This window comes from Petaurus breviceps, unplaced genomic scaffold (assembly GCF_028583685.1).
Source record: "Petaurus breviceps papuanus isolate PSGF00001 unplaced genomic scaffold, PetGlider_PUasm1.0 91133, whole genome shotgun sequence".
Taxonomy (NCBI): Eukaryota; Metazoa; Chordata; class Mammalia; order Diprotodontia; family Petauridae; genus Petaurus; species Petaurus breviceps.
The window spans coordinates 54635832-54661844 of record NW_027187419.1 but is presented as its reverse complement, the minus strand read 5'-3'; the positions used below and the strand labels follow the sequence as shown (position 1 = coordinate 54661844).

Below are 26013 nucleotides of genomic sequence, written 5' to 3'. Positions count from 1 at the left end.
GTGGTACTGATCACAATGGGAGTTCAAAGAAAAGAAAGATCAACAAATTAATTAATCAACAAGTACTTATTAAGTGCCTATTAACTGTGCTAGGTTCAGGGGGCAGCTACAAAGGTCCCTGCCCTCAAGGAGCTTACATTTGACATTGTCAGAAAACTTTAGTTAGATGATGGTCTATGAGGCATAGGTAAGATGTAGGCAGACAGAGAGGATCATAGAATCATTTACTTAGCAATCAAGGGAACACATAATAGGTGATTAATAAATATTTATTGAATTTAATTGGTCCAACCCCCTCATTTTACCAGTCAGAAAACTAAAAGCAATAGAAACTAACTGATTTGCTCAAAGTCATTCAGGTAAGAAAGTCGTAGCAGTAGGATTTGAATCCAGTTCTTCTGATTCCAAATGCAGCATTCTTTCCATTGTTATCATGATGCTTCCTAGTGTTATAAATGAGGAAACTGAGGCCCAGTCAGATTAAGTGATGTTAAGGTCACATAGGTAGCAAGTAACAGAGGCAGGATTTGAACCCAGTTCTTCTGACTCCAGGTCCATTGCTCTATCCATGGTACTAGAGGTATAAAATTCTTTTTTTTTTTATTTTTTTAATGCTTTATTAACTTCTGATTTACATCATTTGTTTCCTCCAGATTTTGAGTTACAAATTTTCTCCCCGTTTTTCCCCCACCCATCCCCCCAAAACAGCAGTCCCACAGGATATCCCCACCTCCAATCTGCTCTCTCCCATATTTTCTCCCATACCCGTTTCAACTTTTCCAGTGTATCTCTATGCCTCAGTGCCTGTATATCTTTTTTTTTCTTAATAACATGTAAGATGGTATTAATAATAGTATATATATGTATATACACTCACATATATATACATATATTTGAATATTTGATTTGAAAACTTTCAATTCCAGATTCATTCCCTTCCCCCCCGCCACCTACCCCCACTGGGGAGACAAGCAGTTCAGTATAGGTTGTACATGCGCAGCTAATGCAAAACAATAGCATAGTAGATGTATTGTAAAAGACTGACTATATTTCCCTCCCTCCTATCCCACCTCCCACTTATTCTATTCGCTACTTTGATCCCATCCCTTTTCAAAAGTGGGTGCTCCCAACTTCCCTCCCCCCCAGCCTGCCCTCACTTCCATCATCCCCCCTGTCATCCCCTTCTCCCCCTACTCTCATGGAGGGTGAGATACCCTATTTCAAGTGTATTTCATTCCCTCCCCGAGCCAAATTCAGTGAGAATAAGATTTTATATAAAGAATAAAGAACTGACCCATTCCCTTTTGCCTTCCTATTCTTCCCCTCCATTGTAACCATTTTCCCTTACCTCTTCTATATGAGATAGTTTACCCCATTCTGTCTCTCCCCATCTCCTCTCATTATATTCCTCTCACCTCTTCATTTCACATTTTAAGTATCATCCCTTCCTGTTAAATTGGTCCTGTGCCCTCTATGTATACCTGTAAATGTATATACACACATTCACATATGTATTCATATACCCGCATACCCTCATATAAAGACATATATATATATATACATTTCTAATCCCTTCAACTACTGAGAAAAGTTTCATAAGTTACAATTATTGTTTTTCCATGTAGGAATGTTAATAGTTCAACTTTGGCCAGGTGGCTCAGCAAGCAAGAGCACCGGCCCCAGTGCCGGGACGACCCGGATCAAATCCGGGCCCAGACACTCAGCACCACACCCAGAAACAACAACTGGCCATGTAACACCAAGCAAGCCACTCAACCCCGATTGCTTTTAAAAAAAAATAGTTCAACTTTGATAAGTTCGTTATGATTTCTTTTCCCTGTTTACCTTCTCATGCTTCTCTTGCTTCTTGTATCTGAATGTCAAATTTTCTATTCAACTCTGGTTTTTTCAGCAAGAATGCTTGAAAGTCCTGTATTCCACTGAATGACCATATTTTCCCCTGAAACATGATACTCAGTTTTGCTGGGTAGGTGACTCTTGGTTTTAATCCCAGCTCCCTTGACCTCTGGAATATCACATTCCAGGCCCTTCGATCCCTCAGTGTAGAAGCTGCCAGATCTTGGGTTATCCTGATTGTGTTTCCACAATATTCAAATTGTTTCTTCCTGGCTGCTTGTAATATTCTCTCCTTAATCTGGGAATTCTGGAACATGGCCATAATATTCCTAGGAGTTTTCTTTTTGGGATCTTTTTCAGGAGGTGATCGGTGGATTCTTTCAACCTCTATTTTGCCCTCTCATTCTAAAACATCAGGGCAGTTTTCTTTGAGAACTTCCTGGAGGATGCTTTCCAGGCTCTTACTTTGGTCATGGCTCTCAGGCAGTCCAATAATTTTTAAATTATCTCTCCTGTATCTATTTTCCAGGTCAGTGGTTTTTCCCATGAGATATTTCACATTGCCTTCTATTCTTTCATTTGTTTGGATCTGTTTAACAGCAACTTGATTTCTCATAAAGTCATTAGCTTCCATTTGCTCCAATCTAATTCTGAAGCAATGATTCTCCTCAGTGAGCTTTTGAGATTCTTTTTCCATCTGGCAAATTCGACTTTTTAAGGCATTCTTCTCCTCATTGCCTTTTTGAGTCTCCTTTGCCATTTGAGTCAGTCTGTTTTTTTAAGGTATTATTTTCTTCAGTCAGGCTGTTGACTCTCATTTCATAATTTTCATGCATTGTTCTCATTTCTCTTCCCAATTTTTCCTCCACTTCTCTTATCTGCTTCTTAAGGTCCTCTATGGCCTGTAACCAGCTTGTATTTTCCTTTGAAGCTTTTGGTGCAGGAGTTCTGACTTCACTGATTTCCTCCTGTTGGTATAAAATTCTTAATGAGAAGCAGGAAACAGTATAAACAAAAGGAATAGTAGCAGGCATGAGCACAGTATAATCAAAGGAATGTGTAATTGCATATTATATTTATGTATACTTATATATAGGAACCTATTTATATTTATTTTGACATTTTGTTTATTTCCTCCCCTTTAAGTTCATCTTTTGCTCCACTTAGAGGACAAGCTCCATAAGAATGGAAGGGGAAAGTAGGATATTGGGGAATTATCACTTCTCTGGAATACATAGGATCTCTGTTAATTTAATTAAATTTTAGTAGAGAATAGATTATGACATTCAACTTGAAAGGCAGCCTGCTATAACAGAAAGAGTACTAGTTTTAGAAGTTGGGAAACCTAAATTCTATTCCTGGAGAAAGACAGAGAGTAAGAGAGACAGAGAGACAGAGAGACAGAGAGAGAGACAGAGAGACAGAGAGAGACAGAGAGAGATAGAGAGAGATAGAAAGAAAGAGACAGACACAGAGAGGTAAAGACAGAGAGACACAAAGAGACAGAGAGAATCAGAGACAGCTCATATCAATAAGAGAGACAGAGAAACAGAGGGATAGAGAGAGTCACTGCTAAATAAGCCCAGGTAAGTCATTTCCCTTCTCTAGGCCTCAGACTCCTCATCTATAAAATGAGGTTAAGGGGCCACTAGGTGGTGCAGTGAATAGAGCACTAGCCCTGGAGTCAGGAGGACCTGGGTTCAAATCCAGCCTCAGACACTTGACACACTTACTAGCCATGTGACTTTGGGCAAGTCACTTAACCCCAACTGCCCTACCTTCCCGCCTGCAAAAAGAAAAATCTAAGAAAATAAATAATAATAATAAATGAGGTTCTATTACATGATCTCTAAAGCCCTTTCTTATTTTAGAATTCTGATTCCTCAATTACCTTTTCATGCCTACACTGTTTCAGTTTGCAAACTTGGGGGACAGCTGGAAGGAAATAATGGTAATGGGAAATTTCAGAATATTGGTTGTGGGCAAAAATGCAGATAATCTCTAATCTTCCTTTTATCCAGGACTATTGAAAATAGCTCAGAATCAAAAGAAATCTTGGGCACACAAAAGACCCCTTCAGTTCTCTCTTTTTGCCAGGTACTTGTCACCCTTATCCAAACTCTACATTCACTTGTATTTCTTTCTCTGGTTACTGTTCTGTGCCTATAATCCCCCTTGTTTGATTCACCAACCAGCAGGGAACAGATGCTTGGCAGATTATATCACTGCCCTAGATCCCCTTCGCTCTTTCCCTTTCAGGACATCTTCTGTGTGTCTCCACGTTGACCACCCCCTTTTCTTTATCTGGAGTAGAATTGTGAATTAGTATAATATTCCCTACTTTCTTTCCAAGAAGATTTTAGGTCATCTGCAGAGAAGACTTCAAGGTCTCTTGTCCATCTCCCCATCATCAAGTGAATCAATATTTAAACCATTTAAAACAGATGAGAAATTCTCCTCTTTTTAGAGTCCTCCAGAGGAAATCTGACAAACCCTTTTTTTGATCCCTTAAAGCCTTGCTAACATTGAATGATCTTCACAGTAAGTAAACATAAATCTTCTGATCCCATTTTCTCTTATTCCTTCATCAGTAGATATTGAAAATAGTCACTCATCTTTCTCTGAATTTATTCAACAAACATTTATCAAACATCTTTGGTGTGCATAGAACTAAGGTAGAGATATAAAATTTAAATAAGTCCAATTCTTCCCCTCATGGAGCTTACAGTCTAATGAAATTGAGCAAACACTGGTTTTTTTAATCTATTTTTTTATTGTAGTGACATAAGTAAATTTGTATTTTCTCTTGTGGCTAGTTGAAGGGATTGTTCCCCAGTAACATCTTCTAAATTCTTTTCATTTTAATTTTTTAAATAATGTTTGGAGACGGCTAAGTGAATAGAGTGAACAGTGAATAGAGCACTGGTCTGGAGTCAGGAGGACCTGAGTTCAAATCTAACCTCAAACACTTAATGCTTACTAGCCATGTGACCTTGTACAAGTCACTTAACCCCAATTGCCCTGCCCTCCCACCTCCAAAAAAGAAAAGAAAAAAAGAAAATGTTTTATTTTTCCCAACTGCATGTAAAAACAATTTTTAACATTCATTTATTAAAATTTTGAGCTCTTGGGGCAGCTAGGTGGCACAGTGAATAGAGCACCAGCCCTGGAGTCATGAAAACTTGAGTTCAAATCCAGCCTCAGACACTTGACATGCTAGTTGTGTGACTTTGGGCAAGTCACTTAACCCCAATTGCCCTCCAAAAAGCAAAAAAAAAAAAATTGAGTTCCTAATTCCCTCCCTCTTTCCCCATATTCTCTCCCTGAGGTGGGAAACAATTTGATATGGTTTATATATGTGTAATCATGTAAAACATTTCCATATCAGTCATGTTGTGAAAGAAAATACAAAAAAAGGAAGGTGAAATGCTTCGGTCTGCTTTTGATTCCAACATTCTTTCTCTGGAGGTGGATAAGCATTTTTTATCATGAGTTGTCTTAGATCACTGTATTGTTGAGAAGATCTAAGTCATTAATTAACAGTTGATCATTATACAATAGTGCTATTACTGTGTATACTGTTCTAACTCTGCTTACTTCACTCAACATCAGTTCATAGAGGTCTTTCCAGGTTTTTCTGAAATCATCTTCCTCATCATTTCTTATAGTACAGTAGTATTCCATTACAATCATATACCACAGTTTATTCATCCACTCCCCAATTTACAGACATCTCCTCAATTTCCAGTTCTTTGCCACTACAAGAAGAGCTACTATAAATATTTTTCTACAAATAGATCCTTTTGCCTTTTGTAAAAATCCTTTGGGGATACAGATCTAGTAATGGTATTGCTGGGTCAAAAAATATGCACAGCTTCATAGCCCTCTAGGCATAGTTCCAAATTTGGGCAAACATTTATTTTTAAAATGGCTCATTAGGGAGGCAAAAAGTAATATTTGATAGTGAGCCACCCTTGGAGCCAGGAAGATCTGAGTTCAAGTCCTGGTTCTGACATAGATTGGCTTTATGATTCTCACAAGTGACTTTATCTCTATATGCTCTAGAAAATTCTCTAAGAGAAAATGCCTGTGATGTTAGTTTCTTTTCTAGGAAGTTCCATGGACAAGTGAAGTCACAGGTTCTTTCCCTATTTCCTATGACACATTAAAAACTCCTATATACCACATATGAGCAAAAAAATGTGCTATTTGAAGACTAAGGAAATATCATTACCAACTGGAAGAATCAGGGAAAACCTTATGGAATTTGTGACCATTAAGTTGGGCTTAAAGAATTCATGATTCAACAGGCGAGGGTAGTTAAGGAGGGAACTGGAAGCACAGGATAACAGCATGACTGCAGATAGGGAAAGCAGGAAGGAAGCACCCAAATTTGCCTAGCAATGGTTTTTGAGCTGGGTCTCAAAGAATGTGTAAGAATTGGGCAGTCTGGGCTGAGGGGGAAGGGCATTCCAATTATCAAGAGCCCTGTGAAGGCCAAGAGGGCAAGAAGGAGTCTGGTTAACAAAGCAATATTGGAATTCAACATTTAGAATGGAACATGGGAGTCAGTCTACAAGCATTTATTAGATATTTAGTTTATGCCAGGCACAGGAATACAAAAAAGGCAAAAATAGCCCGTACCTTCAAAGAGCCCACATTCTAATCGGACAGACAGTGTGTAAATAACCATATACATGCAAAATACATACAGAGTAGATGGCAAGCAATCTTAGGTGGGAAGGCATGGGCATCTGAGGAGACCAACAAAGGCCTTCTGCTGAATATGAGATTTGAGCTGAATCTTGAAGGAAGACAGGGAAAGTAAGGGGCAAAAGTGAGGAGGGAGAACATTCTAGGTTCACAGGACAACCAGTGCAAAGGAACAGAAAGAGGAAATAGAATGTCACGCATGAGCAACAAGTAGGCCAGTATAACTGGATTGTATAGTCAATGGAAGAGATTAAAATATAAAAAGACTAGAAAGCTAGAAAAAGTCTTTCTACTTCAATCCATACATGGCCAAGGAATAATTTCCCCAAGGTGAAGTCACCCAGGTTTTTTGAAGCTCTCTAGGGAGGAAGAACCCACTACCTCCAAAGGCATTCCCTTCTACATTTCCTATTCCTTCTTCCCAACCCCTGCCAATTTCTAATACATACTCAGTGTTTCTTCTTCCTTTTTCACAGTGAAAAGAATGCTGCACTTGGACCCAGGAAAGAGCTAGGTTCAAGTTCTATCTCTAATATTTGCTAGCTATGAGACTAAGGATAAGTCACCATCTCCTTATCCTCAGTATCCTCATCTGTAATATGACAGATAACTAATATCTACAGTGCCTATCTCACAGGTATAGTTTGAAGTTCAAATGGGATAATAAATGTAATGTTTTACAAATCTTAAAGAATTGACTACATATCAATTATTCTTGCTTTCGCCTCAACAACATTCCCCATTTTCTTCTCCCCAAAGATTGTCTATTTTTCCTTGTGCCAGTTATTCAATTTTTTTTGTTCTTTCCATCTTCCTCCCCCACTATATTTCAAATTCTTACATCCCCCCAATATGACTTTCTTTCCTACCTCTTCTTTACCATTACCCTTCATGTTTACCATCATACCCCATCCTAAGTCCAGCACTTATTAAATGCTTGTTGATTGATTGATTGATTACCAGCTATGTCACTTTAAAAAAGTTACTTAACTTCTCTTAGATTCACCTATGAAATAGGGATAAACATATCAACCCTACTTATCCAAAATCATTGTGAAAATGAATTTGCTACTATAAACGAAATGCTTTAAAAACTGTAACTTGCCATACAAATATAACAGGGTGTCTATGATGATTTAGAGTTTTATTTGACTAAGGGGGGAGGGGTAAGAAGGACTGTAGGAAGGGAAGGATTCCCATTCTCTCCCTTTTGATTCCTACTCTTAGAATGTGGGCACCACCTTTTTATCCTCCTACAAGTTATCATCTATTTTCTAGTCACCACCCTCATCTCTACCATTAGAGAGATGTTTCTCTGGGCCTTTGTAAAAGGGCAAACTATGGAGAAGATAGCCACTGTTATTTTTAGCCCACATTTTATTTAGACTAGGGCAAAGATTCTTTACCTTTTTGTGTGTCATGGACCACTTTGGCAGTCTGATGAAGACTATGAACTTCTCCGAATCATATTTTTAAAGTAGTTTAGGACGCTAAATTTCAATTTGAAGTTAGTGAAAATAAAGGTATAATATTTTTCCCATCCAAACTCATGGACCCCCAAAATCTATCCACAGACCCTTTGGGGGTTCACTGACCCCAGGTCAAGAACACCGGCTTAGGGGAAGAAGGCTGGGTGCATTTATTTACTCCACTTTTTGACATTTATACAAAATATTTTAAAAAGCAATATCAATAAGATTCTCTTATAGCTCCTGAGCTTCCAGTTAGGAGGGGAGAGGGGAAAAGAAAAATACCTTTCAATCTGATAAATCAGATAGAACATCAATTCTTTATCTCTCTGCCTCTGTCTCTCTCTGTCTCTAATGTGTCAACCATGGTTCTTACTTATTTTACAGCTTCCCATTCACAAATAATAAAACACTCAAACCAAGCAGTTTTTATTAATCACTTTATATTCAAAATTAATTAAATATCAATTATAAATATGACTAAATAATAGGAGATATTTATGTAAAAATTTAACTAAAAATTAATGTAAATAGAATAATATTTTTAAAATATTATTAAATAGATTAAACATCTTTCTCTTTAGACCAAGGGGGAAAAAAGTCACTGTCTTCATGAGCGTTCTTTCAAGAAGGGGAGAGTTCAGCAGCATCAGACTGCCTCTAGCCTCAGGAATCAGCAGTAGTGGAGTCCAGTTGCTTAATTAAGTCTATCTCTTTACCCTCCACTCTGCTTCCTCACCCTCATTTGCCCAGCTCCCAATGCAATCACACACCCATCATCTATTCCTCACCATCATGTCCCTATGTACACTGCTCATTCCTCCTCATGCAGTTTCCTCCTTTTCTTCCTTCAGGATGAGAGAAGGATAAACTGTCTTTTTTTTCCTATAAGGCAGTGACAGCCTTGCTGTTTCAAGAAGCTCACACAGACAGGCATGGAGGAACTTTCTGACTACAAATAATTGTCATTCAATATCCCACTACATAAATTCAAAGGACTATTATTCACAGACACTTCTCAAAGTCGGATCTCCTAAAAAAAGAAAAGTAAAGAAAAGAAAAAAGCACTATAAGAACCAACTGTCCTATCATCACTCACAAAGGTTCTCCAGGCTTTGCCATCTGCCCTATTACTTTCCCTGCCTAAGCATTGCCTGGCCTTTCCATCTGCCATGAACTGAACATGAACATGAACATGAACCCTCATATATGTTGTCTGCCAATTTGAATGTGAGCTCTTTGAAAGCATGAACACTCTCAGTTGTCAATTTTTATCCCCAGTGCTTAGCACAATGCTTTTTACATATAGTCTGCACTTAATAAATACTTTTCCATTCCCTTCTAGTAAAAAAAGGAAAGACACAGTCATATATAGGGTTATCCTCACAGGCATCCTTGGGTGAGTCTGTGACAAAAGGCTGTCCTCAAATCTTCACTTTGATTTATTAAGCCCCAAAGAATTTTTATTGTCTGTTAGAATAAAGAACATCCTCCACTAAAGTTTTATTCTGATTTTTCAGCATAGTTTGGAGGAAACCCTAGGTTCTCAAAGGCCCTATCATGAGCTCTGACAGATCCTATCAAGCTGCATGAAGGGCTTTTATATATGATTTCCTAGGGATTCACTGGCAGTTAGTCTAATGGGTGCTCTCCAAGAACAGCACACAGCTGGTTATGAGGGAAGACAGGGAAACTGAGAGGAAGTTGAAGGCTAAAAGGGGAGTGAGTAAGCAATTCAATTCAACAAGCTTGTATTAAGTAACTACTCTGTGTCAGGTCCTGTGCTAGGCTCTGGAAATACAAAGAAAAAATTGAAATAGTCCTTGCCCTCAAGATGTTCATATTCTACTAAGGAAAAACAGCAGACACTCAGACAACTAAATACTACATATATATATATACACACACATATATATATATAAAATGCTTGTGTGTAGCAGAAGCACAAGCAACTGGGGACATCAAAAAAGGCTTCTCATAGGAGTTTGCACTTGAATTGAGCCTGATTCCACAAAGCAGAGGTAAGGAGACACAGAATTCCAGGAAGCATAAAAGCACTGGGGCAAGAGGGGAAATGTTGTGCCCAGTGAACATCAAGTCCAGCGGGAATTTAGAGGGTGTGATAGAGAATAATGCATAATCAGCCTGGAAAGCTGAGCTAAAGCCAGAATATGAAGAAAGGGTTTTAGATGCAAAACAGAAAAGTTTTTGTTTTATCCTAGAGATGGTAGAGAGCCCCTGATGCTTTTTGAGCAGGGGAGTAACATAGTCAGACTTGTGCTTTGGAAACTGTAGAGAAGCAATAAAGTGGAGAACTAAAGACTTCATAAATACTTCACATACTAATTTTGCCTAGGGTCAGTCCTTTTGTGAAGAGCTTTTCATCCAAATAATTAAAAATATTGATCCCATTCTTCCACCTTTGATTTTGTTTGGGTTTTTAAAAAATGTTTTGTTGGCTTCAGTGTAAATTGAAGAGGATTTTTCTTCTGTTAAGCTTTGGATGATGGAGTGACTCCATGCAGTTACTATTTGGTGGAATACTATTCTGTGGTCTATACTCTATGGAATACTTTGTAAAATTGAAAGCAGATTCGTCCCCAGTAGGGATACCTGAAAATTTTCCAGTACTGCAATGATCTAGGGATTTTGTAAATGCTGCTAATGCTATATTTAGATCCCACACTGAATTCAGAGAAATTGTGGTTTTCCTTTAAGGGATAGATTCCACACCTTCTAGTTAAACTAAATCTCCTTTAAAGTAATTAGGAGGAGTTTTGCCTAGATAACAAGCAAGAATCTGTCCATGAGTAATATGGAGAAAACATTTTTGAATGTACAAATGTTTTGTTATTTAAACTATATATGAAAGCCCACAAAAGTCCCATAATAAGATACAATTTGTGTCCTTATCATCAATTAACTGAAGCGACTCTGTAAAGGAAAACTGTTATATTCTCATACCTTCTTTAATTCTTCAAACTGTGACTCCGTCTGAGCCTGTAAAAATAACTTTAAATTCCAAAGGCTAGTGGAGCATGAAAATTTGGTTTCATTTTCAAAACTCCTTTGTTGAGAAATGCGCCTTAAAAAGCAACTCTCATCTTACCCCTTATGCTTCCAACAGCTGCAGGATGAGTTATAAAATGGACTTTGCTCAATCTGAAATTTAGGGTTTGAATCCATGAGGAACTAAACTATAATGTTTTTAAATTGACTAAAAAGAGAGGCTTTACCCTGATGTAGTAAGACTGTGGCATAAGAAGCACTTTGCTAAATTGTAAAAGTAAAAGAACCAGCATCTTTTACTCCTCAGCCTTTGTATTATTAATGTCTTACTTTATTGCTGAATTTGACACCCATCTGTGCAGAACCCTAGTGCACCAAGCAAGATACTGGACCCAAGTAAACTTAAACACAAATCTACTAGAACACAAGTGTACATTTTGATTTATGTGTTTAAAAAAGAAGTCATATGCATTGGGGGAGGGGATGATGGGTAACTAATCCCTAATAACTATCAGCTCAAGTACAGCATGCTTCCCTGGTGCTGAAGACAGAGATCTTTGAAGGATTGGCAGATCCTAAGGACCTAGAGCCATGGTGATTTTTCAAGTTTTATCCCAGAGCTAGATCAAAAATTTCTGGGGACCCATGATAATGGCTTGTGATGCATTCTTTATTGGTAGATCTGCAAGGAAGGTGATAACTGCCTTCCCATCTAATGCCAATGCTTCAAGTATTCTGAGGGAAGACACCAATGCCATAATCTTGTCTGCACTTATACTGACATGCAATACATCACTGTCATTATCTTTTAAAAATCACAATGAAATCGCAGAGCACACATGTATCTGTACCTTTGCAGCTGTGATGATTTCAATGTTTTCATTACAGAAAAATAATCAGTTAAATATGTATACCTCTATTGTATTTCTCATATTAAAAACAAATGCCCCACATATGACCTCATTGCTTTTTTTCCTCTTCCCTTCAAAAAAATATTTTAATGTTGCCTACGATTTTTAAGCACTATATTCTGAATATAAAACAAAAAAATCTGATAACTTTTTGCTTTCTACATGCCATAATTTGAAAGAGTGATAAAATGATTCCTTTGTAAAGTTTGTAAAATATTTTGGAGAAATTTTTATGAAACATAAAATTTCAATTAGGTGTCCTCTGAAAGTATACTTCTAGTTATCAGAGTTTACTAACCTACAAAATATTACAAAGTATGTATAATTATATTAACATGCACTTTGTTCCTAATTGGAGGATATTGTGAGATCTCTTCTAGCTGCTGTTACTTTCCTACCTCAAAGGGTGGTCATGAGGAAAGTGCTTTGTATATAGAAATATGAGTTATTATTGTAGTGGTTATTCCTAAATTAAGCTTTCTTGAGTTCTCATATTTTCTCCTCCAGTTCTTCTAGTTCAACTTTTAGCTTCCTTATTCCAAGAAAATAATTCTCACTAAGGTCATTATATTCATATTAATCATTTTACCAATCAATGATTTTTTTGCCTATTGTTAAACACATCAAAGTGGTTTTTTTTATGGTCCCTACTCACAGGAAAATGGCACTCTAACTGACAAGATAAGATATTTCTAAAAGAAATCATATAATTAAGTGCTATATTTTATAATAGATGCTACCAGAGCCCTAGAATCGAAAAGATCAGCATGAGCTATCCTAATTAGGGAAGGTTTTGTGGATGAGATGAAAGTTGAAATGTGACTTGAAGAAATATAAGATTTTTGTTTTTTTAATTATATGAAAGGAAAGGCAAGTATTTTATTGGGGGGGGGGAACAACATGAGTAAAGGCATAGAGGTAGAAACAAGCATGATGTACATGGAGGCTGTATAGAGACCAAAATGAAGAAAGAAGTCTGGAAATTAGGACAAGGCCAGGCAAGAAATATATTTGGTTGATGGGAAGTATTAGATACTAGACTGAAAAGGGAGGCATAGTAGAGAGCCATGAAGAAAAGATGACACTGAAGTCCAGCTACAGCCAATAACTGTGATGGGTTTGTCACTAAGGCAGAGAGGCCAAGTGAGTGGTGACACATTCTTTCCCCACCTCCTCCCTCTCTCTCTCCAGAGAGGAAGCCAAATGTGGTCTGTTTGCTCACTTTAACTTCTTTGTTCCCTTCTGGGCTGGGAAGTTTAGCCTTTATTTTTAAACACATCTTGGTTTTTAAGTTTGTAACTGTAATAAAAAAAAAGTTGGGAAACTGTTATACTTTACTTACTGTTTATCTATATCGAGGAATGGAAGAAAGACTGTTCCTATTTGGAGACAGGAGGTTATCTGATCAATGGAAGCTGGTCTGGGCACTTGGAGCTAATTTAGAACAGTGAGAAAGAATGAAAAGATCACTCTTGGATTGTACAAATCTGGCAGTGAATTCAGAATTATACATCTATAGAAATAATATTTCAAACTAGAAAGACCAACAAGTTATGGTGGTGAGGGAAGGGGGTGGGGGACAGACATCTTCCTTCCTTTATAATTATTTTCCCTCTTTCTATGAAGTAAGGGAGAGAGAGTTGTTTGGAAAGGGAAAATTATACCTCTAAACAAGAGTAGGCTGCTAAGGAAGCCTCATCCACAGGTAGGGAGAGGGAATGAGTTGTATGGCAGTCAGCATTCAATAGATCCAATCATTCAGGGAATGACTGACAGCTCAGCTGCCTAGCTCCCAGGTGCCACCTGCTGTTTAACAACAACAATGGAGGGGTTTCAATTCTCCAGATAACTGTTGGAATTCTTGGAAAATACAGCAGCTGATAAATTCTTGACATATCTAAATGAAAATTTCAATCTTTAAAAAGTGGAAGACTATGATCAATAAAGAAAGAACTGGTTATTGAAGTAGAAACAATGGGAATTTTGAAAGGAAATTAACACCCCATCTTATAATTAATGATAGAGGAGAAGAAAGTTAAAAAATAGTTTGAATAGTTTTCTCCATTTCCTAATGGAGAAAACATTAGGAAAGTAGATTTCAAAGGGTTTAGACAAAGTATCATGGCCTAAAATTCTACTGGGGAAACCAGACCATGAAGAATATAAAGTTTTTAGTAATGAAATTCTGAAAACATGAATGATCCCAATGAGGAAGAAAATGGAAAAGCAATCTAAAGAAAATAATATACATATTTATCTACCAATTTGATTTTTAACAAAATATTTATAGAATGTGGAAGTAAACACAAATAATAAAGGGTAAAGTCAAAAGAAGAAAGTGGTAAAAATATATATTATTCAGTCAACAAATATTTATTAAGTACCTACTTGATGACTGACTGGAGGAAGAGACTTGAAACAGGCAGACCCACCAGCAGACTATTATAATAATATTGGCATGAGATGATGAAGAGCTGAACTAGGGTGACAATAGTGTCACAGGAGAGAAGTATTCAAGAGATATTGCAAAGGTAAAATCAACAGGCTGTGATAGTAATGGAATGTGGAGATTCCCCTGTATTGGGCTTGGTTTTCAAATTGATTGTATTAAAACCCAGAGCTTGTTAATCCCACCTGTGGGATGGACTTTTTGATGTGAAAAGAAAGTCCTGACTGGGAGGAGCTGGTGACGTAGATTTGGAGAGACAAGAGAGAGGCGGAAGTTCTTTTTGGGAGCAGCACCTCGTGAAGAGAGAGAGACTGAGAGATTGCTGGTGGCCGCTTTGAATTGCCCTGGACTTTTGAGACCTGCCCCCTGAGCTGCCAAGGACTGAGGAGACATGGCTGTTTTGCTGGTACTTTGTCTGTCTGTTTTGATGTTATTTTGCCAGATTTGTCCACTGGTGAAAGACTGTCCTGTTGAAGAAGTCCTGGAACCTGGCATTTGGTTAAGAAGGCCTGAGACTGTCCTGCAGACAGAGAGTGAATACTGTCCACTGGTGAGGGACAGTACTGAGAGTGAATACTGTCCACTGGTGAGGGACAGTACTGAGAGTGAATACTGTCCACTGGTGAGGGACAGTACTGTTGTTGCAGGGGTCTGGAGACTGTCCGGCAGACAGAATGAATACTGTCCACTGGTGAAGGACAGTGCTGTTGTTGCAGGGGTCTGGGAGCCTTTCTGTTGGTTTAGAAGCCCTGAAGAAGGATTTTCTTGTTGTATGTTTACAGAAATCCTGGGAGAGGGCTTTGCTAATGTGTTCAGGGGTTCTAGGACTGTTCTACAGACAGAGGATAAATTCATGAAGGGACTGGCAATGTATCTTATGGCCTTGCTAAGCCTTGTCTCCCCAGGAACTAAGATTGCTGAGAACTTGCCTCGTGTCAAGATGAAGAAAAGACCTCCATTTGGGTATTAAGTGCTGTGTTTAAACTTGATGTAACTCTGGGGTAGATTCAATTGTGATCCAGGGGTGGGGAACTTTTGACCTTTTTGTGTTCTATGGTTGAGCAAATGAATGTATTTTACTTATGTTTGGAAACTAATCTCCATTTGAGAAGAGGGGCTTTGTGGTGGACTTAATTAAGGTATAGCCTAGGGGTGGAGAAGTATTTGGAACAGAGACTTTGTAATTGATTGAATGATTGGAAAGTCCTGGGGTGGGGTAGGCCTTGGAGATTATTTAATCACACTTAGTAAATGCTGTATTTTGAATGATGTCATGTTTTGATCTTCTCCGTTCTGGGTTTGTTACTGAATAAAATAGAGAGCACCTATGCTGGTATTTCGAACCTGGGAAGTTGCCTTTGCTTGGCATTATAATACACAGGCCTTGTCAAGAGAGTGGATATGGGGGATGAGAGATAGTGAGGAGTCCAGAATGACTCCTAGGTTTCAATACTCTTGCCCTCTGCAGTAACAGGAAAGGTTTGGGTGTGGGAGGACAAATGGGGAAGAAGAGAGAGACTTTAAGCAGAAAGATAATGAGTTCTATTTTTGACATGAGTGTAAGATAATCTACTGGACATCCAGTTAAAGATGTCTGAAAGGCAGTAGGAAATGTGAGATTGAAGGTCAGTAGATAGGTAGATTTGAGATTCATCAACATCTCTATAAACCTAGAAATGGTAATTAAATCCATGGGATCTGAAACTGTATAGAGGGAGAAGAAAAGAAGACCCAAGACTAAACTCTGAGGATCCAGCGAAGGAGACAGAGAAGAAGCTGTCAGATAAGTAGGAGGAGAACCAGGAGAGAATGGTGTCCCAAAAACATAGAGAGAAGAAAGCATTGAGGAGGAGAAAGTAATCATCAGTGTCAAAGTGTCAAGAATGATAAATCTCAAAATGAGCTGAGGCCAGCAGTGATTGCCAAGGATATTTTAAAGAATGTGTATGGATTTTTTTAAGAATTATAGTTAATAAGTTGATGTCATCCTGGAAGAAGGTCTCTAATGGAGTATCCTGGGATCTTATCTTGCTCTTTAACTGTTTAATATTTTTATCAATTCATGCTTTCCAAAGCACATTTATCAAATGTGAAGATGACACAAAGGTGTCAGGAGTGATAACTTACTATACATGTTAGATGATAGTGTCAGGTTCCAAAGAGATAATAACAGGCTGGAATGGTAGATCAATTTTAATAAGGTGAAATTTCATGTGGTGGGGCGGCCAGGTGGCTCAGCGAGTAAGAGCACCGGCTCCAGTGTCGGGATGACCTGAGGATCAAATCCGGGCTGAGATACTTAGCACCACACCCAGAAATAACTGGCCGTGTAACCTTGAGCAAGTTACTTAACCCTGATTGCTTTAAAAAAATAAAAAAGAAAGAAAGAAAGAAATTTCATGTGGATAAGTAAGAAGTTCTATACAAAAAATCAAACAGAAATACAAAAGGCATGGCTAGATGATAGACAGTCCAAGTGAAAAAAATCTGTTAGTTTGGGGGCTTCAAATTATATATGAAACATCAGATGGCTAAAATAAAATAAAATATTAGGCAGAATTAAGAGAAGTATAGAGTCCAGGATTAGAGAGGTAATAATCCCACACTATCCTGCCCTGGTCAGATGACATCCAGAATTCTGGGCACCTCATTTTAGTCTGGACATTGATAAATTAGATTACATTCAGAGGTGGACAATTCTCCTCTACAAGTGGGGGAAATGGAGACTACACAATATGAGGATCAGTCCTCTAAACCTCTTTAACTCCACTGCAATTTTCCAAGCCAAAACATCATTCCTTGGCCATGCCTTCTTTCCAACTATTGTCACCCTTTATTAGAATGTAACACTTCGAGGACAGGGATAATCTCACTTTGTACTTGTTATCTCCAGAATTTAGTAAGGTGCCTGGTACATGTTAAGCATTTAATAAATGAGTTTTTTTTTTCATTCACTCATTCCTTTTTCATTAAAACAACCAGACCTGAGGATCATACTTCATGGAATCTAGCACTGGGAGCAAGTACATTTAATTCAACTCCATTATTTTACAGATGAAGAAACTGAGGCCCAGAAAGGTAAGGTGAGTAATTTGTCCTAGGTCACAAAAACTAGTAAGAAGAAGACTTAGGATTTGAACCAGTTCTTTTTCCTCCAAATTCAGTTCTCTATCCACTGTCCCACAGTGCCTAGAAAAGACTGGGGACATTATAGATGACCTCAAGCATCTGAAGGTTTATCAAGTGGAAAAGGGATATGATTTATCCTGTTTGACCCCAACATGTACTAGGCCATTGGGGGGAAGTTGCAAAGAGGGTGATTTAGGCTCAGCATATGGAAAACTTTCCTAAAAATAAGAGCTATTTAAAAATGGCTATCTTGGAAATTAGTGGGTTCCCCCTTCACTGGAAGTTGTCAATTAGAGTCTTATCCATTTCTCTCTGATGTCATAGAAGGGATTTTCATCTAGATATGGTTTGAACTAAATGATCTTTGAGATACTTTCCCATGCTGAGATTCAGTGATTGTTTAATAAAAGAAAGTCAATGCAGGTCTTTGAATGACACAGAAAGATAGATTCATTGAATCTGAAATGAAGAAGAGAACTTTGGAAACATCTTACTCCAACTCTTAAAGTTTTATAAATAAGGAAGTGATGTTTCTGAAAAGTCAAATAATTTGCCTAAAGTCACAGAGCTAACTATTGTAACTAATGCTCACCCACCAGATATTCAGCGGCACAATCTACCCTAATAGTTTCCATAACCACAAGGAAAACTGGAAATAGGGAACCCCTCCTGACCTGGGCCACAGGGTCTCCAGATAAAATCAGTTTATGAATAAATGACACAGAAGTTTGGAGAGGCACGGAGCTACCTTGTGGACTTTATGATCCTGTGACTGGTGTGCCACAGGACCCTGTTAGCCTTTTTAAGGGAGCAAATACATTTATAGTTGCTCTTTTGATGTATCCCACTATAATATCCAATAATAGTTTGAGAGTCATTGAATTCTACCAAAGTCCTAGTGTCCAATTTATTCCTTAACTCCATCTAAAACCTGAAGTTAATCACAAGGATCTAGCTGTGTGATCCTGAGCAAGTCACTTATCCTCTGTTTGTTTCAGTTTCCTCAGCTGTAAAATGGGGGTAAAAATAACCCCTATCTCACAAGGTTGGTGAGGTTGATGAGAATCAAATAAGATATTTGTAAAACTTAGCTCAGTGCCCAGCATATTATGTGTTTATTACCTTTCCTTGCCCTATAATGCCAAAGATGGGTCATAGGTTGCCCCATATTATACATATATCCCATTCTGGCTCATAGAATTTTATTTTGGATATACACAAACATTACCCATACAAGTCACTTGTAAAATAATGGGTCCCACAATATGTATGTAGGAACATATCAGGAAGATTGCCATTTTTTCCAGGATGCCTACCTGGACATCCCACTGACAACTAGACATTTTGTCGCTGTCTCCTTCTCTGCGTAGAGTGCCAAATTTTTATGGGCTCCTGAAAGGAGAGTTAAGGGAAAGTATCACTTATCTGGGTTCCTAAAGGATTCATACACTAAGTCCAGGGAAAGAATAAAAGTCTTCTCTGAATTCATCTGTGGCTCTTCCTCAGTTTTTGATTGACTGTACTGGTTTTCCAAGGCAATTTGCCTAGCAGAATTTTATTCCTTAAGGCCCTCTTTGGCCTATTAAGTTTATTTGCAATCTCCAAGGTCTGCTCTTCCCAAAAATCCCTCTGCACTCCCCTTGAACACAAGGCTCTGTCTTAGCTTTCTGCCCTCTATCTCCTATTTTCTCACTGAGTCCCACATTATTCTGATTTCCTTTCATTTAGTTAATGTAAGATATTAATGATGTAAGAAGATCAATCTGGCAGTGATGTTAGGATCGGAGTAAGGGAAGATATTAAAAGCAGGAAGACCAGTTATAAATTCACTGAAGCAATCAAAGCATGAGGTAATAAGTAAGGGCCTGGACAAGGATGATGGCAGGGGAATGGAAAGGAATGGAAAATTTAAAAGATATTGAAAACACAAATGCTGACAGCATTATTTCTTGGACTTCCCCCTGTTGGTAAAATTTAAGCTTGATTAGTTTCTACTGATATTGGCATCAGCCACACTGCCCAGATTGTTTTCACTCATGGCAAAAAAGTGTACATAATGAGATGGTTGGCAAAGTTTGGGGTTTATCTAGGGCCACTGAGAGTAACTCCTTAGTGCCTTCTCAGGTTTATCATTGCCCTCTGGTTATGCAACACTGTGAGCCACTTTCCCTATTACTACAGGGTCAATTCCAAATTCCACACCTTGTCAGCCAAGGCTCATCACAATTTTGCCATGCCATATACATAACCATATCTTACATTTATATGGTGCTTTCTATTGAATGAAGAATGTCCATGTGTATGATCTCATTTGATTTTTATAACAAACTGTGAGGTAAGAAGGTTAGATATTTTTACAGCTGTTTTATTGGTGGCAGAACTGAACTCAAAGTGAAGAAGTGGCCTGTCTAAGATCATATGGTTTGTAAGCCCTTGAACTCAAGTAAGGACTAGAATTCTCCCTTTTGACTCACAGTACAGAGTTCTTTCCTCAATAATACATGCCCTATTCAAATTAAATTCATTATTCCTTAATATAGAGGTTAGCAAAGTTTCTGAAATTTGGTAACACTTAACTGAATTTTATCCATCCTTTTCACTGATGAAGAATAATAAGGTTTCAGGATTGCCAAGAATATCCATCTGTTGGAGAGTCCGATAGATGATATGGGACTGGAGCTTACATTTCTTTTATTCATTTAACAAATAATTGGGTTCATAGCACTATAAACCCTACCCTCAGAGTTGGAATGGATATCAGAGGTCATTTAATCTACTCTTTATCTGAAGCTTGAATCTATTCTATAACTCAGTAGGATCAGTCTTACATATGATTAAGGAGCAAAGACATAGGCAGAAATAACTACATTAAGAAGCTATATGTGATCAATCCCCATGATAACATGCTATAAGAGTTGTGATATCCTCCTTAAGAGAGGTCTTCAAGAAGAGGTCGGATGACCTCTTGTTGGAAAGTTTCTACATAGAATTCTTGGCATGGTATGGGTTGAACTAGATGGCCTCTAAGGCTCCTTCCCACTCTGATATTTTTTTAATTCTGTGAAAGATATTAGGGCTAGATACAAAGATCAGTCAATTAACAAGCTTTTACTAACATAACCATCAGGGTGTGCTTCCTTTTTTTTCCTTTCCCCTTAACCCCCATTTTCCCAGCCCAAGTTATCACAGAGGCCATCTATAGTGGTGAGATGGCTGGGAGACAAGCCACCACCAGGGGCACCCTACCCATTTCACTTCTTCCTTCAACTCTTCCCACAGCCAGGATTGCGTAGAGCCCATCAAGACTGCTTGACAGCTGTGCCAACTTGTATGAGATGGAAGTCACCAACTCTATTCCTTCTGGTGAGATGGAAGACCACCCAAATTTACCATATGCCTTGCCTCTTCATCTTGCATATCCCTGGTACTGTCATTTCATAGCCTAAGGAACCCTGGGCTTTGCCATATACCTTGTTACTGAACCCATAGAATTTTTAGTCCTTTCTAGCCACCTGCAACTTTTTAATGTGTTTCTCTTAATCACAGTGTGAGTTCCTTGAAAACAAGGTCTTTTTTTCTATTTGTGTCACTAACATCAAAGCATGGTGCTTGTTTATTCATTCAAGTGCCTACTACATGTTAGGAACTATGGTATGCACAGGTAATACAAAAATAAAAATGAAATAGCCCTTGACCTCAACGAGGGAGACAACATGAACATAAGAAGTATATACAAAATAAGTAAAAGGTAATTTCCAGGAGAAGACATAAAGATATATGGATAGGGGAGGGAATCACATAGAGTGTAGCTTGAGCTGAGTTTTGAAAGAAGGTATGGATTCTAAGATCTAGATGTAAAGAAAGAGGAGGAAAGGGGCAGCTAAGTGGAGCATTGCCAGGACTGGAGTCAGGAAGACTCATCTTCTTGAGTTCAACTTTGGCCTTCAAACATTCAAAAGTCACTTAATCCTGTTTGTCTCCGTTTCCTCATCTATAAAATTAGCTGGAGAAGTAAATGGCAAACCACTCTAGTATCTTTGCCAAGACAACCCCAAATGGGATCACAACTAGTTGAACAAGACTGAAAAATGACTAAACAACAAAAGATTTAGAGCTGTAAGGCACATTAGAGTGCATGTAGTTAAAATCCCATCATCTTATGAATGAGAGACAAATGAGACCCAGAGAAGTAAAGGGATTTGTCCAAGATCATAAAGATAATAAGTAGAAGAGCCTAGATTAGAACTTAAGTCCTCACATACAGCTCACTTTCCACTATACCACACTGTCTACAGGTTTCTCAAGGCATCTCTATGGGAAATGGGAGTTAGAATGTCATTGGTGAGGAAGGACAAGAAAGCCAAATCTGTATGGCCCCCAGAGTATCTGAAGGATATATAATATAATGTAATAAGGATATATAATATAATGTAATAAGGTTAGAAAAATAGATTAGAGCCAGTTTGTGAAGGGCTTTATTATGTTTGGGGGAGAGGGGGAATGGAAAAGGGAGAGGCAAAATTAAGCGACTTGCCCAAAGTCATATAGCTAGTAAGTGTCTGAGGCCAGATTTGAGCTCAGGTCCTCCTGACTTCAGGGCCAGTGCTCTATCCACTGTATCATCTAGCTGCCCCTTGTGAAGGGCTTTACATGTCAAAAAGATTAATCTGTAGTTGATCTTAGAGGAAATATGGAGCCTCTATTTGTTTATTGAATAGGAGAGCTACATGGTCATTCCTGTTTCCTCTACCCATTCTCCCATTTTCAATAAATTGTCAAGTCTTATCTGTTTCCTTCTCTCCACTCACACAAGCACCACCTTAGTTCAAGACCCTTATCAGCAGTGTTTGAAAGAACAACACATAAAATCTAGGAGTCATTTGCAGAGAAATAATAGTTGAACCAATAGGAGGATAAAAGTAGGGGCAAAGGGCAGAAATAACAGAGAGAGACAGAGAGAGAGAGACAGAGACAGAGACAGAAAGACAGAGACAGAGAGAAAGACAGAGAGAGAGAGACAGAGAGAGAAAGAGAGACAGAGACAGAGAGAGAGAGAGACGGAGACAGAGAGAGAAAGAGAGAGAGACAGAGAGAGACAGAGACAGAGACAGAGAGAGAGAGACAGAGACAGAGAGAGAGAGAGAGAGAGAAAGATACCATTTAGTATTGATGCAAGGATTTTTTCCTTCCTAACAGAGTAATCCAAAAATGGAAAAGGCCACCTTTTGAGTTAATTATCTTCCTCCTCAGGGAAGGTCTTAAAGAAAATGCTGAATAATGACATGTCATAATAGGGATTCTTTGGGAAGAATGGATTTAACTAGCTGGACAATGAGGGCCTTTCCAAATTTGCAATTTTGTAAATACTAGAATACAGTAGTTTGCCTTTCCTATAGCATAAAAAAAAATCCTTAATAGTACTAAGTAGGAAGCAGGTATTATTAGTAGGGCTGGGATTCTTTTTCCCCAAACCCTCCCCTCTTCCTAACTTCTCTATTAGAGTCAAAGGCACAATCACTCAGGCTTACAACCTAGACTCTTCACATTTTCCTTCTCCATGATAGCCAATCTGTTGCCAAGTCCTGTTGATTCTACCTTTGCAACATCTCTCCTGTCACTGCTGCCATTCTGTGTAAGCACTACCATCTCATTCTTGGCTATTTCCACAACCATCTAGTTGGTCTTACTGCCTCGTTTCTCACTACCCCAGTCTACCCACCATTCACCTATTAAGATGATCTTCCTCAAGTACAGTTCTGTCATTTCCTATTCAATAAAATCCAGTGACTCCCTATTATCTCCTATACCAAATATAAAACTTCCTTGTTAGTTTTTAAAGCCTGGCTCCTTCATAATCCGGCCCCTTCTTACATTTTCATTCTTCATAAATCTTACTTTCCTCCCCTGCGATATGATCCAGTGACAGTGGCATTCTTACTGGAATTATATCTCTTGACTCTGTCTTTTCCCTCATGTCAGGAATGCTCTCCTTCCTCCTCTCCACCTCCTGGCTTCCCTGGTTTCTATCAAGTTTCAGTTAAAATCCCACTTTCTGCAAGAAGCCTTTCCTATACCCCTTAATCCTAATGCCGTTGCTAAAAGATTATCTCCAATTTAGCCTTGTAATGTCTTGTTTGTTCATAATTATGTGGGTGTTCTCTCCTCCACTGATAAGTAAATTTCTCAAGAACAAGAACTTTTTGCCTTTCTTTGTATTCCCAGTACTTAGCACAGTACCTGGTAATGTTTAATAAATGCTTATTGGGATTGTCAATGAAGCCCAGGACCAGAAGAATCACATATAATCCATGTATCAAGAAAGACTTATAAACCTCTCTATTTCTGGCAGTCAGACTAAGATGTATCTATCTTAGGAGATTTTCAATAATAGCTCATCTCTTTGGTTCATTCCTCTGCCTAGAATCTTAGTCTTGGAAATGTATGACTATCTGGCTTATTTTAACTCACCCCTAGAGATATTATATTCCATTGTTGGAAACAACCCAAGGCTCTTCAAATTGAAATATTTAAGACAGTAATGAATATAACAGACTTACTTCAAAGCATGCACAGTACATAGAAGAAACTAACATCCTCGCCTATGTTAGTAAATGCAATGGAGTTTAGTGATCAATCACCAATCCCTACAAGTGTAGTTTTTTTAATCTCTACTTCCCCTCAAAGTGTGACAGTCTTAGTCCCACAAAATTCACTGCTCATGAGGGAGGTCTAGAGGTGGTCCCAACAATGTAACTAGATTGTGTTCTTAAGTCTAGTGGTAGGCACAGTTCTGCATCCCTGGCTGTTGTACCTGTGCACCTTTGTCACCACATCTATGACTGCCCCCAATTTCTGTTGGCTACTATTCTGCATTACTGCCCTTTCAGCTGTCATCTACTGCCACTACAACCACCATCTGTCATCCTACAGTACCTCGGTAGTACTCTGAGTAAGGACTGTAGGTTCCCAAACCAGTGACATAACACAAAAATACTTGCCTGTCTTGTCCTCAGGATTGTTTTTTAACTTCCATCTTCATTTAAAGACTTCTGTTATGTTTCCAGAAACCCTACCTCAGTGCTTTCTTCCATGGAGTCCTTGACCCATAGCATTCTAAGAAAACAATGACTTTACCCCCCTACTTACTGCAACTAATTCTTCATTAGCCTTTATTGTACTTGAAAAGGGATAGGAAAAGGACAAAAATAAAAAGGCAGAGAAGGCCCCCATGCCTATCTGCTGCACAAAGTATGGGCTGAAGCTAGAGACAATCAAGTCAAGAGTCAGGAATACTATGGTTTTCATAAGTCTGAAACAAATTAGGAAAGAAACAAAATGGTTAAGACAAAGGTCAAAGTCTTCATTTAAATAATCTAGAATCTACCTCTGTGAAAGCAAGATAATAATAGCACCTACCTCACAGAGTTGTGAGGATCAGATGAGATAATGTAGGTTAAGTATTTTACAGACCTTAAGGTGATACATAATTACTAGTTGTGATTATTACTATGATTCTTAGAACGAATCAGAAGTAAGGAATCTAGAAAGGTAGCCTCAGCTAAAGATACAGGTCTCAAAAAAGAAGACAAACAAGAGATCTGATCTCCAAATAGCATCAATCAACAAGTAAGAATCAAGCCCTTGCTATGTGCCAGGAACATTGCTAGATGCTAGAAATGCAAAAACAAAAATGAATGGTTTATGCCCTCGAGAAGGTTACCTTCTATTAGGGGAGACAACATGCACATAATCATATAAATATATAGATGTAAAGTAAACTGTTTCCTTAAGGACTCTTTCATAAGAATCAGTTAATGATGAAAAGGACAAAAGGAGAATTATTAAAATCCTATTGAATGGGCCCCACTATGCTATACTTAGTCATATTACATTATAAGAACATTGGAATAGATCACACATATTTCTGCCATTACATCACAGGAGGTTATCCTTTGGGATACTTTTCCTTTTTCTCTACAATCTATGGGTATAGAAGTTGCATTACTCTGGGGAGTGGGGGAAGGCCTATTGGAGAGATTCTTTATCTTCAATTTATTGGATGCTTAGTGTGACAGGTATCTACTAGAACAAGGCTATAGGCACAACCTGCAGTCCATCACTGGATTTCCTCTACATATAAAGGATGTTTTCCTCTACATTTTTTCATGGGTTGCCTGATATCCTTTGGCATCCTATAAGTGGCCCAAGGGCCACAGGTTGTGAAGGCCTATACTAGAGAGAAAATGTTGAATTTTTTAAAATGAATAGTGTTTCAGTGTGATTTCCTTTTACCAGCAAGACAATTTGTGTGATATAATCTTGATTATTTGAATATTTAAGCACCTCTGGCTTATTGTACTTATGTTTAATTATGAAGTTTAATATGTATAAACCCAATATAATATGTTTAGAATACTGGTCATTACCAATGAAGATAGAATCAAAGAATTATTAGTTAAGTTCCATCTGAATCTGA

At 38.1% G+C, this 26013-nt stretch overlaps 1 long non-coding RNA gene across 1 annotated transcript in view; it reads right to left on the bottom strand.

Annotated features, from left to right (window-relative positions):
• Nucleotides 1-253: 253 nt before the first annotated feature.
• The window catches only part of LOC138155586 (uncharacterized), a 46442-nt gene continuing 20682 nt past the window's right edge, over nucleotides 254-26013 (bottom strand). Inside the window, exon 2 of the long non-coding RNA XR_011166881.1 lies at nucleotides 254-2825. This is a non-coding gene — a long non-coding RNA (uncharacterized lncRNA). The remainder of the gene's footprint in view (nucleotides 2826-26013) is intronic.